General features: G+C 44.9%; 1 protein-coding gene across 2 annotated transcripts in view; it reads right to left on the bottom strand.

Annotated features, from left to right (window-relative positions):
* The window catches only part of TMEM200A (transmembrane protein 200A), a 69,673-nt gene extending 57,064 nt beyond the window's left edge, over positions 1 to 12,609 (bottom strand). The window contains exon 1 of one of the 2 annotated variants that reach the window (XR_012378431.1): positions 12,435 to 12,609. The gene's annotated coding sequence lies outside the window, so the exon portion shown is untranslated. The remainder of the gene's footprint in view (positions 1 to 12,434) is intronic. The other variant, XM_073893503.1, reaches the window with a different exon arrangement.
* Positions 12,610 to 12,890: the final 281 nt, after the last annotated feature.

Here is a 12,890-nt window from a genome sequence, read left to right as displayed (position 1 = left end):
CTGCAGGAGCCTCCTGCTTCATTCCACTCACACTGGCCTCTCTGCTGTGCAAACACTCCAAGCCAACTCCCACTTCTCAGAGGCTGCCTCTCCATCACCCTTGCGCCTCCCGTACCCTGGCCAGGCACTCTCTGCCCGCAGAGAGTCTAACAATTCCTTCCCTCCCTTCATTCAGGCCCCTGCTCAAATGCCAGAGCCTTTCTCGTAACTGTGCCACACTACTCCCCCTCCCAACTGCTCTCTGTGCGTGGCTCCTGCTTGATTTTTCTTATTACCTGTCACAATAGACTATAGGTTATCCTCTGTCTCCTCCAACTGGAACGTAGGAATCATTAGGAGGGGAGCTGTTTCCTGTTAGATATCCAGGGACTAAAATGGTACATTGTAGGCGTTCAGAAAATATGTATCAAAGAATGCACAAAGGAATGAATGAGTGGTGCTCCACTAGAAATCAAGAAGGCAGCAGGGCTGAGGATCTTCCCATCTAAAGCTACAGGAGTCTGAGAAGGTCAGGGAGGAGTGATGCTGACGAGGGTTAGAAGGAAGAGCTCAGGTTGCTGCACCCCAAGGCAGGAGAGCCAAGAGACACTCCCCCCCATTTGCACACCCACCCTCCCTACCATCCCCCCCCCCCCCCCCCCCCCCCTCCCCCCACGAAGGCAGCTGAAGCAGAGAGGGCTCGGTTCATGGGCTGGCAGGGGGGGTTGAGTCACAGGGGCCTGCCAGTCAGCAGGTCTCCTGCCAAATGAGCAATGAGCTTCTGACAGTTGGAGCGGGAGAACAGAAACTCCCCAGGGAATATCAGTAGAAATGAGAATCAGGAAGCACGTGGCCTTGTTACCTGGAGATGGATGGAGTGTGCCATCTTTTCATCTTTGTTTTCTTTTTATAACTTGTCTTTTAAAAATCACTTAACCAAATTCTGAATTTAAGGCTTCTGCGAATTAGTCCACAGTTTCACTCACTACCACCCCTTTCCCCAAGCTTAGACTCAGGGAGACCCCTGTACCATCTTTCAAAGCTGTTATCCTCGCTTGAAGTACTGAGCCTTACTACAGCCCTCTAGACTGTGAGTTCCTCCAGGAGAAGCCGCTGTGCTCCGAGCACTGACCACAGTGGCCGGCACCGAGCACGCTCTTGATAAACACCAGATGACTCAATAAGTATATTTTGAATGAGATCTCCCCAAAGACACTGAGCTAAACATTCACTAACAAACATCACTAATTACATGCTATTATTGTCTTCTGTTCAATTATGCAGGTGTTGGATAGAGTTAGTTTTGGACAGAGATTAGTTCAAGGATTGGAAGGCTCACAAATAAATAAGGGATTTCCACATGTGTCCAGTAAGGTGTGATAAGACCACCATGTGGACTTCCCAGAGATTTCTGCCTATATGGCACAGGTGCGGGGCGGCGGGAGGGGGGGGAGTATGTAAAGAAGGTAATTGTATCTGTCAATTAGATTTTTATTTTCAATATTTCATTTAACAATTTGAATATCATTTTTAAATATTATTAATATCCTGGGTCAGTCAGTTAAGCATCTGACTCTTGATTTTGGCTCAGGTCATGATCTCAGGGTCATAGGATTGAGCCCTGAGTTGGCTTGAGATTCTCTCTCCTTCTCCCTCTGTCCCTCCCCCCCAAATAAATAAATCCTTAAAAATATATATTATTAACATTCAGAATAAAGTTAACACTTAAAATATTTTCAGAGAAATGATTTAGTCCCTTACTAAAAAGTCTGTGTTTTATATCTTACGGAGACTTTCTTCCCCTGACATCATAGAGGATCAAATATAATTAATTCAGCAAACATTTACTGAATGCATACAATATAAAAGTCACTATACTAGGCACAGCTAAAAAATATAAGCTTCACATAACAAGAAAAATGTGCAGTGGGCTGACCGAGCTGTTTATATTCTACTGAGAAGACTATATTTATATTAGCATTTAATGTTCTATTTATATGAAACACTCTTTGAAGGTGGATATACTATATATGGAATGTCTTCAGCCACGTAATGATGTATGGCACATCTTGAGTTTCTAACGTGAATGGTGCTTTTGCTCCCAACCCCCTACTTTTAATAAATGGCCTCAAACATCATACTCCAAAAGAAAAACCTTCTCATAGCTTCCAAGCACACTGAAAATGAAGCCTCCCCGCCCTCCCCAATATGCGAGGCTGGCTCTTATTATCTTGCGGGTCTAAGCCCAGATGCCTCAAACACAGAGAGGTCTGTCCTGGCCATCTGATCTCCAAAAGCCCAGGCACTCTGTTACATCAGATTCCTTTATTTCCTCAAGCCCTTTCCATGTCTGAACCCACGTTGTCTGTCTCCCCCCATCTAGAATGTGCCCTCACCCACAACCTTGGTTTTGAGCTCTACCCTATCCCCAGCTGCCAACACATATGTATTGAATCAACTATTAATTAATGAACTTCCTACAGAGCTTGAGTTGACTCTCCTGTGCATGCTATCAGTAAGCGAATCATAAATATATGGGTCCTGCTTTCCAACAGGGTCTTCTACATCATCATTGTATGGGATGTGCCTCACATTTGACCAGATGGGTCATAAGTATAATTTAGCAGCAACTTCTGAATGAAGCTCACTAAATCATGATTTGGTGAATTAATGAATGAATGTAATTCTGTTCAAAGTTACAGACGGAGATCCATAAAAGAAAACGGAGTTATAATTCTCCCTCAACTTTTAGAAGAAAACCAAAAGTATTTTTATTTTAGTTGTGTATTATTTTTGTAGAAAAACAGCAGTTGTGAAAAGATTGAAAATGGCACTCAAAACCCACATCAAATGGACTGCTATGGGAAATTTAATAGTTCCCTTGTAGTTGCAGGCAATGTTTTGGGACAAGAAAAAACCCCACGGAGGTTTACCTAAGATGCAAGTTCCGCCTTCTTATGGAATGAGTCAAAGTTCCTCACTATGAAAGCTAGATACTATGACGTGACTGTTTTTTTTTTTTTTTTCCGGAAAAGGGAGCAAAATCAGAAGGCTCAAAATTCAGGATCTTTGGCTTACTTGAGGGGAACTGGTGGTTTAAGAGAGCAGATATTCTGGAGGGGGAAAACCTCAAGCATTTTCGCATTGTATCTGGGACCTCACATTCTGCCTCCTGGCTCAACCTGGTCCAGGGTCCCCTGCTGAGAACACAGCCAGAGACAAAGCAGGCATAGGCTTGCCCTCACTTGGCTTACAGCCCCTCTGAACAGTGGAGGGACCATGAGCACAAGAGTTACAATACCCCACCGAGCTATGGATGCAGAGGAGGCTAGGGTTTGTTCTGCAAAGTGGAGCTCTGGCTCAGAAGGTTCTCCACAGCCTGGTCTGAAGAGCACCCTCACAAGATATGCATTTCATGATTTAAAAAAATTACAAGCTAATCTGCTCTCTGTCTTGTGCCTCTGTCTAGATGCATAAGCAGGAATGTGTGTAAATACATATTTAAAACTTGAATGGTTTATCACAATATTTCAGCAGTCTACACTCTAAAAGAGAGTTGTTTTATAACGAGGAAACAAAGTACGTGGTTAACAAAAAGTGTTAGTCATTTTGAAATGGTAGCTTTTCTTATTTAAAAATAAATACATAAAACCCTAGGATAGGCATGATGAAGGGGTATTTCCATGCACTGTCAATCACAAATTCACCTACTCTGAAAATCAGTTTTGCATTAAGTATCAAGGGTCTTAAGACATCCATACCCTTTGACCCAGGAATTAGCCTCTTCCACGGATCTTGCTTAGAGAAATAATTTGAAATTTGAAAAAAGATTTCATCAAAATGCCACTTATAATGACAGATATTTGGAAACCACCAGTTAATAAATTGTGGTGCACCCACACAATCAAATATTATAGACATTAATAAAGCTTGCCTAGGAGTCGGAAAATATTTAGGACATAAGGTTAAGCAAACAAAGCAGGTTGTAACATGTTATTAACTATGGGAAAAAAAAATCATTAAAAACAAGGACGAAAATGTCAAAATCTGATGGGTGCTTTGGGGTCAGGGGATTATAGGCAAATTTTCTCCCTGATTTGTTACACTTAATGTATTTTCCAAAGTTTTAATTGGGAGCACGTATTGCTTTTACGATGACAAGTAAGAACATCTCTTCAGAAATGCTAAGTAACTCTCCTGTATTACAGATACTCACACAGGGATGTTCACGGAGCTGATCTGATATGTGGTTTGCCAAGTGAGCCCAAATTTGTGCCTCTCCTACGCGTAAATCAACACAGAGCGAATACTGAGATTCCCTGGATTCACCCTGCACATCAGCCCCAAGATGCTGCTTCTCAATAAGGAAAATATTCCTCAGCAGCTGCCAACCTATCAGCACCTCTGTGATTGGCTCCCCATTTGCCAAGAAGCCGGCTCCTTGTCCTTACTCCTTTTATCCAAGGAGCCTCTAATATGCTTTACCTATTCTAAGATCTCTACCAGCCTGATTTCAGGGCACTGCAGTCATTGGTTTACCTCTGGCTCTCCCTTTTGTTTATGAAATTCTTGAGATCCTTGTCATCCTGACATCTGCAGAATCTAGCTGAGTACCTAGTAAACAGTGGCATTTAATAAATATTGTTAAATAATTTTTCTGATCTAGGAAGAAAGTCACCTCAATAACCCCCAAGAGAAACATTCACGAATAGGACCCTCATGTGATGGAAATCTTGGTTGGTGTCTGGAATCAGAAACACGTTGAGATATCACTTCCAGGTTAGGAAGGAGCAGAGCCGTCCCTGATAGCCAGGAGCGGGCCTGGCACTCACAACCAGGCCCTGAGGGCCTCCTGTCGGATGGAAACGACTTCACGAACTTCAACACCAGACAAGGCCACCCTGTGGCCACGACAGCTCAGGACAGAAATAAGACCACTCTGTAATCACACCTGAACACAAACAGAAACACAGACACTGTCCAACCCCTACAATGAGCAATATCCCCCCAGTCGGTTCAGACGGAACTGCTGCTTCTTTGTCAATTACAGTGTTAGCCTCTCTAGTCTTGTCTCCTTCAGATAAGACTTAAGATAGAAGATCACAGGATTATTCCTGCTTCAATCTAGAGCAAAGCCCTGCTTCTTTAAACCTTCCGCAAATCGTATAACACAAGCTCAAATCTTACAATCTTATAATAACTAATTTCTAACACCTTCTTACTGAGACACCCCGTGTTCCCCTATGGTGTACATTCACCCGTGCTGAAACAAGCACCGACCCCAACCTGCTCCACCATGGGTAATTCCTGGTGCTCTCTGGTCGGAGAGCATTAATAAGTTCTTAATTCCACCTGCAACGCTCCTCCTCTCATCTCTCTGCTCATACATAGTCATCAGAACTCACTTCCTCCTGGAAGCCTCCCTGGATTGGCCTTCTAGGTTTTAGATGGTTCCATTCTTTTTAGTCTCCATAACATTTAGTTCAACTGCTACTATTAAGTTTGTATTTCATAATAGCTAGCAGGCACTGTGATCTTGATTGTACTCTGAAAAATCCTTCTAACTCTAAAATCATATTGTTTTATTGTGTTGCTTTAAAAGTTTCATGCACGGTTATATTTACCTCCCCAAATAGGCTCTGAGTTCTCACAAATATGCCTAAAATGTATATTTTTATATACCTTCACATTCCATTTCCGCTTATCGTGTACACACACACACACACACACACATACACACGCAGCCCAGTGCACATAATGAAATCCACAGTCACATGCCTGACCTGATAAAAGTTTGATCTTGCATTTGTTGGGGAATGACATGATGTCACTTCTATTCAATTAGTAAGCAGTTTCATCCAGAGTATCTCCAAGTATAGACCTTTATCGCTGGAGTGGGTTCCACATACCTACTACATTCAGTATCTGCTAGTGCTCTCCCTTCCTGACGCCCTCCCTCTCTGTCTCCCTCTATGTATCTATTTATCATATTTCAGGGCTAAGTACCTGTCCATATAAAGGGACATTCAGGCCATGGCAGCTGGCAGAGGTCCCTTCTCTTCAACAGAAATCAGGGACTAGAATTAAGCCTTCCAAACATCTGACTTGCTGATGTTATCTGTCCTGCATAATGATAGAGATCCTGCACAGAGGGGAAAAACCTACTGGATTATTAGGCTCTCTGCCAAAGCCGGATATAATCCTGCTGGACAACCCCCTCCAGATGACCTGCTCCCCTCTCACATGCTTAGGACTACAAGTTAGCTCTCAGTCTCCCTGCACAACCATATGCCCTGCTGACTTCCCCATTTCTATTCCCCAGACTTGACATTGACCTTGCCTGCCAGGGCTGGGATGACTCCCTGAAGATCCAGAATCAGGTCTAGATTCACACAGAACTGGGTTTCCATGACAGCACCTTCATCTCCAATCTGGCTCCAGGAGCTCAGGCAGATCATTTCTTAACCTTTCTAAGCCTCTAGCTCCTGGCTCAAAAGAAAAAAAAGAAAAAGAAAAAGAAAGCCAGCCATAATATTTACCCTCCCAGGACTGTAATAAAGATTTGGTGGAGATTATGTATCTAAGGCACATGGCAGATGCTCTACAAATGTTAGCTCTTTTTTTCCTAGCGGTGCCTGACAACTAATACAATCCCGTTTCCCTCTGAGGAGCTGCCCAGTATATGTTCTTCCTGCCTTACACCAGGAAGGGTATTTAAAGCAGAGCAGATGGCAGAGCTCCTGTTCTGAGATCAACAATCAGGCCCCAGTTGTTGTACTGATCTGCCTACCTGTTCACTTCCTGATACCACTCCCGTCCACTTCCCTTGCTACACCCCAAACCCCAAACCAAAAATCTAGGTCTGTCCCCCCTCTGGCTTTGGCAATCCTGCCCGTTTGGCCCCGGAGCATGGGTGCTCTGCACCTTTGCCCTAATAACCTCTATTTCATCCCCTCTGGAACTTCCGTCACTTTGGTAGCCTATTAGAAGGCCCGATCTTCAGTTTTACCTCATCTACAGGATTCTGACCATGGCCTTGAGAGGTAGTATTGCACAGTGTATTAAAGAAGGGGTATTTGCTTTGGATGGCCAGGGTTTGAATCCCAGTGCTGCCGTTTCATGACCACATAACCTTGAGCAAGTTATTACCTCCCTAACTTCCAGTGTTCTCACCACAGAGGGCTTTTATGAGATTTAAATAATATGGTGAATTTAAAGCATGTAACACAGGACCTGGCACACAAGGGAGGTCCCCAATAAATGTCAGTGCTACACGCATAAAGGTTGTGCCCTTTGGACTCACAGTGACCACTGGCCTCCTTTCTACACAGTCAGCTGCTATGCACTTACCCACAGCACACAGCCGTGTCACCTACTGGCCCTGCTGATCTTCCTATGTGGTCCCTCCTGATCCATTTCATCTCTCGCATGGCAAAACAGATGCTCCTTTATCCTGACATACACTCTTACCAGACTCATGATGTCACTTACACGTGCCAATATTCTACTTTGGTACCTATAATCTTAGCGCCTAGGTGGCTCAGATGGTTGGGCGTCTGCCTTCGGCTCAGGTCATGATCCCAGGGTCCTGGGATCGAGTTCCGCATCGGGCTCCCTGCTCTGCGGGGAGGCTGCTTCTCCCTCTCCCTCTGCCTCTGCCTCTGCCTCTCTCTCTCTGACTCTCATGAATAAATAAACAAAACATTTAAAAATTTTTTTAAAAAATAAAAAAAAAAGGACATATGTCCTAAGTGGTAACTCTAATCTATGTCTGCTGCCTCCCTTTTGCCCATCCCCCACAAACTCGGGACCTCCATGAACAATAGTGCTGTGTTCATCACTTCACTTTCCTGTTCAAACATTCACGAGATCGGTAGTGCCTAAGGTAGGCCTCCAATTTAATGATATTTAGATGACCAGGGCTTTTTTTTTTTTTAAGATTTTATTTATTTGAGAGAGAGAGAGAACACGAGTGTGGGGGGGCGGTGGGACAGAGGGAGAAGCAGGCTCCCCGTTGAGCAGGGAGCCCGACGTGGGACTCGATCCTAGGATCCTGGGATCATGACCTGAGCCCACTGAGCCACCCAGGCGTCCCCAGATGACCAGGGCTTCTGATAATGAAATTGCTAGGCTGGAAATAAAGCACAGGGATATTTATGTGGATATAGATAAATGGTGGGCTCCTCAGTCAGAAATATGCTGGCAACCATGCCTCTTTCAGCAAAGTCTAGACATGAAGGGTGTTACTTCATCACTCGGCTTTGCCTTGGCTGGGAGGAGAGTTCCACTTCTGGAATTTGCAGTGGTCTTGGGCACCTGAGCTGCCTCCATGGGCAAACTCCACATCACCATTTAGGGGGTCTGTCCCAGAAAAGGAGCGGACAATTCTCCTTGATAACAGACATGTTGTTTTTGACTGGCAGCATCCGTAGCTTCAGAGACCCACACCTCTCTGTGATCTTGACACAACTGTCCATCATGGTGTCCCTACCAGCCTCTACCTCCTCACCGCACCACCAGCACCTCGTACACAACGTGGGGCACAGGATCTAGTTCAAGACCACACTCATCATACTGCACTCTCTGATGGATGTGGACTGATATGGGGCCAGTCAGAGCCCTTGAAGGAAATTTCTACGAATGGAACTTGGAAGAGACAAGACTTCTCTTTTCTATGGCTCAAAAGCCCCAGAATGCAGGCTAGGAACTACTTGATAGTCAACTTTCTCAGCACACAGAAAAGGGGCCTCAGAATGAAGCTGACCCAGAGAGAAAGGAACTGAGAAACAGGGAGAGAGAGAGAAAGTGCCCTGGCAAAGCTCACGTGAGTCTCTGGGTTCTTGCCATGACTGAAGCAAGGTCCATCTTTGGATTTTCCGGTCACATGAGCCAATAAGTCCTTTTTTTGTTTAAACAGAGGTTCCTTACACATATAACCAGGTGAATCCTGACCAATTCCTTTGGCCAGGGACACAGGGTGGGAGGGTGGCACCTGTCCACCCTTGATGCACTTAATGCTTGGGCAGATGAGGGCGCAGCAGGAGGGAATGTAGAGATCCACATCTTCACACCTTGTTCAGTTCCTATGACTCCTGTGTAATTTCACCCCCAGGGACAAAAGTTTCCAAATTGCAACTTGCTCTTAGAACATATCCCATTAGTAGTAAAATGGTCCCCAAATCCCCATCTTTATATGAGTTTCTTTTTCCCAGCTGCACTCAAAGCTCTTAGAAGAGTCTTATCAATGACTCTGTAAATAGTTAAATCCCCAGAATTCCTGCTGCGGAAGGGGAGGGAGGTGAGGTGGGGAGGAAGCACACAGAAGTAATTAAACTAATCATCAACAATAGGAACCGAGACATTTCAGGAGGTCTTGATCTCATAATTGGAGACTTATCTTCCAGAATGTAACCTAAATTTTTACTCAGAAATTTAAACCTACACTAAAATCAGATACCCACCTTATCTCTCTGTCCCATGAACACAGGGCTTCCAAAGCACGTTCTAGCTTCTCCTATCTCTACAAGTCTGCAGAAAGGCAACGGGGCATACTGGTACATGCATACTATAATTTATAGTATTAGTTCCAGTTTTGTCACCTTTCTGCTCTCGTTACCTTTTAGGGATGTTGTGAAAAATCAATTGCCATTATTTGTGGAAATTCATCAAAAACCATCCAGTACTAAGCGAAAGTTGATATTTATTATTTTATTATGTATTTCAAGCTCAGATAATCAATGATGGGTCAGATCTCCTTTACCTCGTATTAGCATCATTATTATCCTTTCTCTGTGTCCAGCATGGCCTCCTGTCTGTCTTCCCTTGACCCAAACTCTATTAACTGCACCCTTCCCAAACTACACTCTGACTTCTCCCTCTCAATTCCACCAGAACTCATCATACAGCACTTTAAAAAGAGGACAGAAAGATCATGGGTCCAAAGCCCTCGATCTGTCAATGAGGGGATGATGGGAGGAGGGTGCAGAAGCCCGTTAAGGCCAAGGAACATATCCAGGGCCACTCATTCAGTGGCTTGGTCAGGACGACAACTTGGGTTTTCCAAGCCCCCATCCAGAGTCCTCAGCTCCCCCCGTGTGCACCAGTCTCCTGATGCTCAAGGACCATCCCACGTGCTCAGTGATCTGTGGCCCACTTTCCAGCCTTCTCCCCACCAAACTTTAAGTTCCCATAGGAGAGGCTACCTTGCAGTCCATCAGCTAGCAGGGCACCCCAACATGTGTTCATCCGTGTTCTCTGAGTGCTTGGGCACATATCAGACATGAACAGACAAAACAGATACACTAACCAAAACTGCAAATCATCTATCCCTTAATAAAATGAAGGGTCCATCTCACTGCAGATTTGTTTTTTGGTCTCTACACAAGCTTTGTTTTTGTTTTTGTTTTTCCAAATGCATTCTGCTTGAGGAAAACCTCCCACGCTGTCTCCTATTTAGGGAGAGTAATAACAAATGAAATTTATTTTATTTATTTATTTATTTTAAAACTACCTTCCCTTTAGATGCTATATTCTGTTTAATAAGGGCATTATTATGAGGACTTACTTATCTTCAACTAATTTTGCTTAAGAAATGTAAAAGGTGACATCTGCTTTTATCCTTATTCTTATCTATTTTCCTGAGCTAAATATGAATTTCATTTCCTTTATGCTGAGAATCTTCAGGGGAATGAATGAATTTAAGCAATCAGTTCAGATTCACTCCCCCTGTGTGTCAGTGGTTATCTTTCTCTGCCCAGTGAGCTGTTGTCAAAATTCTGAAAATTCTGAAACCACACAAGTCCGAGTATAGTAATCTAGCTGTTGGAGCATTCCAAAGCTTCACTAAAAATTCTTTCAAGTTAAAATAACAAGTGTAGCCATCCTTCCTTACAATGATCCTTCCTGAACAATCCCTTCTGATTATGGGTGCCTTTGGGATAAGACATGGCATTTACCCGGACCTGACTCAGAAGCAACAGGTAAAGCCTCTCTCTGCCGACCGCCTGGAAATCACACACAGAGCCTTCCCACACAAGAACTCCCTCTTTCACTGAAAGGCTTTCCCAGCCTAGGATACAAAGCTAATTATAACCAGGGTCACAAATTATAGTTAAATCATCCCGTAATTATGAGCTCTCTAGCAGGACTTGGTTAGCGAAAATCATTCCTAACACCTCAGTATATATTTTTAAGAGTAAAAAAAAAAAGTCTCATAACATTAAATTGATGTGACATTTAACTATAGTTTCCACTTAATGAAAACATTATTTTCTGTTTAGAGGGACTCCTATTCTTCACTTAAGCTGTTTGAAAAGCATGAAACTATAAGCAGATGCTTCTCTCCGGATAAACAGTAGCGGGAAAAGCAAGGGTTGAAAAAGTTTCAAAATTTAGCCAGTTTTTCACAAAATGGTAATATATTCCCATATCAGCAGCCAAATAACAAACTCAAGGTCATTTGATAATAAGTATTTCTATAATGCAACACGGGACAAACCATCCAAGTAAATAGCTTTTACAGGAGCTGGTAATATTTATGCATAAAGTACTTCAGAAAGTGTAGCTCAGAACTTGGTTTGACTGCAAAACCAAAAGAGTTCAATATCCTTACGGACAAATAAGAACAGTTGACGATTCCTTAAATGTTTTCTATGCATACATTTGCCCACAGCTACTTCTGAAGGTTTTCAGAAGAAAAAAAAAAGGTTAGGAGGGACTTTAATGCAACATATCCGGTTCCGAAATACACCAGACTCAGGTGTACTGGGACTGACTCCAATTAGTAAATTACATATATGTGAAGCATCTGACTTTCTGTCATTACCAATGCCTGGTACTGAATAATGAATTATATTTATTACATCTATCACACACATACACTTCTCCCTCTAAATCTAAGGGCAGTAAATAGACACAGAGCTTACACCTACACAATGCGAAATGCTTGCGTGGACAATTAATTATAGCAAAAGAATGATTAATGAAGCAAATCTTGCAAAGCTTCAGCTTTTTTTCTGAAGGATGACTATATAGGGGGAAAAGTAGTGCTGAATTTGGCAAATAATTGCTTCGCCTCTCCATTTTGCCCATGTAGATACTACCAGATACTGCCTTTAGGAAACCCTGACTACACTTTGCTCCTGCCAAGGACTACTATAAACTGACGCTGTGCACGTCTTCACAGAAAATGCTGACTCTTTGGAACCGAGACAAAGGAGGGTGTAGCTCAAAGAAGCCTAGCCAGGCGCTCCAAGGTTCCGGGCTCCCAGAGGCTGCCCCGCAAAGCTTCTCTTGCGCTCCGAGGACTGGGGAGTCCGAAACTGATGGCGGACTTGGTTTATTTCCCAAACTTCGGGAGACAATGTTTACCCTAACTCTGGTGCCTGAAGCAGGGAGAAGTGGGGGTGAAGAAGCGCCCTCCCCGCCCCCGGCAGCACCCTTCCCTCCCCCCTCACCTGTCCTGAGCGCAGGGCCTCAGGGGTCCAGTGGCCTCTCTGGACATTCACTGCAGGAGCAGTTGGGACGTCAGGCGCCTCCGCAGACGAACGAGGAAGGCGGCGGGCTCGGGGGCGTCAGCAGGAATCTCGGCAGCCGCGGGCAGCCGCGGGTTCCCTCCTCATTCCGGCGGGGCTCGGGCGGCGGACGCGGCGCGGCCACCGCGGGCGGATGAGTCAAGCGAGGGGGCGGGCGGCGAGGGCGGAGGACCTGCGGAGGGTGGGGGGCGCCCCTACCCCCGCGCCGGGAGGGCGGCGGCGGCCTCTGGGCCGGGGACGTGTTGCCGCCTGTGCCCGCCGTGGGTCGCGGGGCCGCCGGCCGCCGCCATCGAGCGCAAGGAGCCCGAGCGCTCCTGCCCTCGGCGGTCGGCGGGCGCGGCGCGCCGGCCTGGAGACAGGGACTCGCAGCTCAAGAGG

Source organism: Callorhinus ursinus, unplaced genomic scaffold, assembly GCF_003265705.2.
Source record: "Callorhinus ursinus isolate GAN/ISIS: 27379988/994484 unplaced genomic scaffold, GSC_fseal_2.0 scaffold6, whole genome shotgun sequence".
NCBI classification, from domain to species: domain Eukaryota; kingdom Metazoa; phylum Chordata; class Mammalia; order Carnivora; family Otariidae; genus Callorhinus; species Callorhinus ursinus.
The sequence above is the reverse complement of the archived record's forward strand: the minus strand, read 5'-3'. Positions and strand labels throughout refer to the sequence as shown.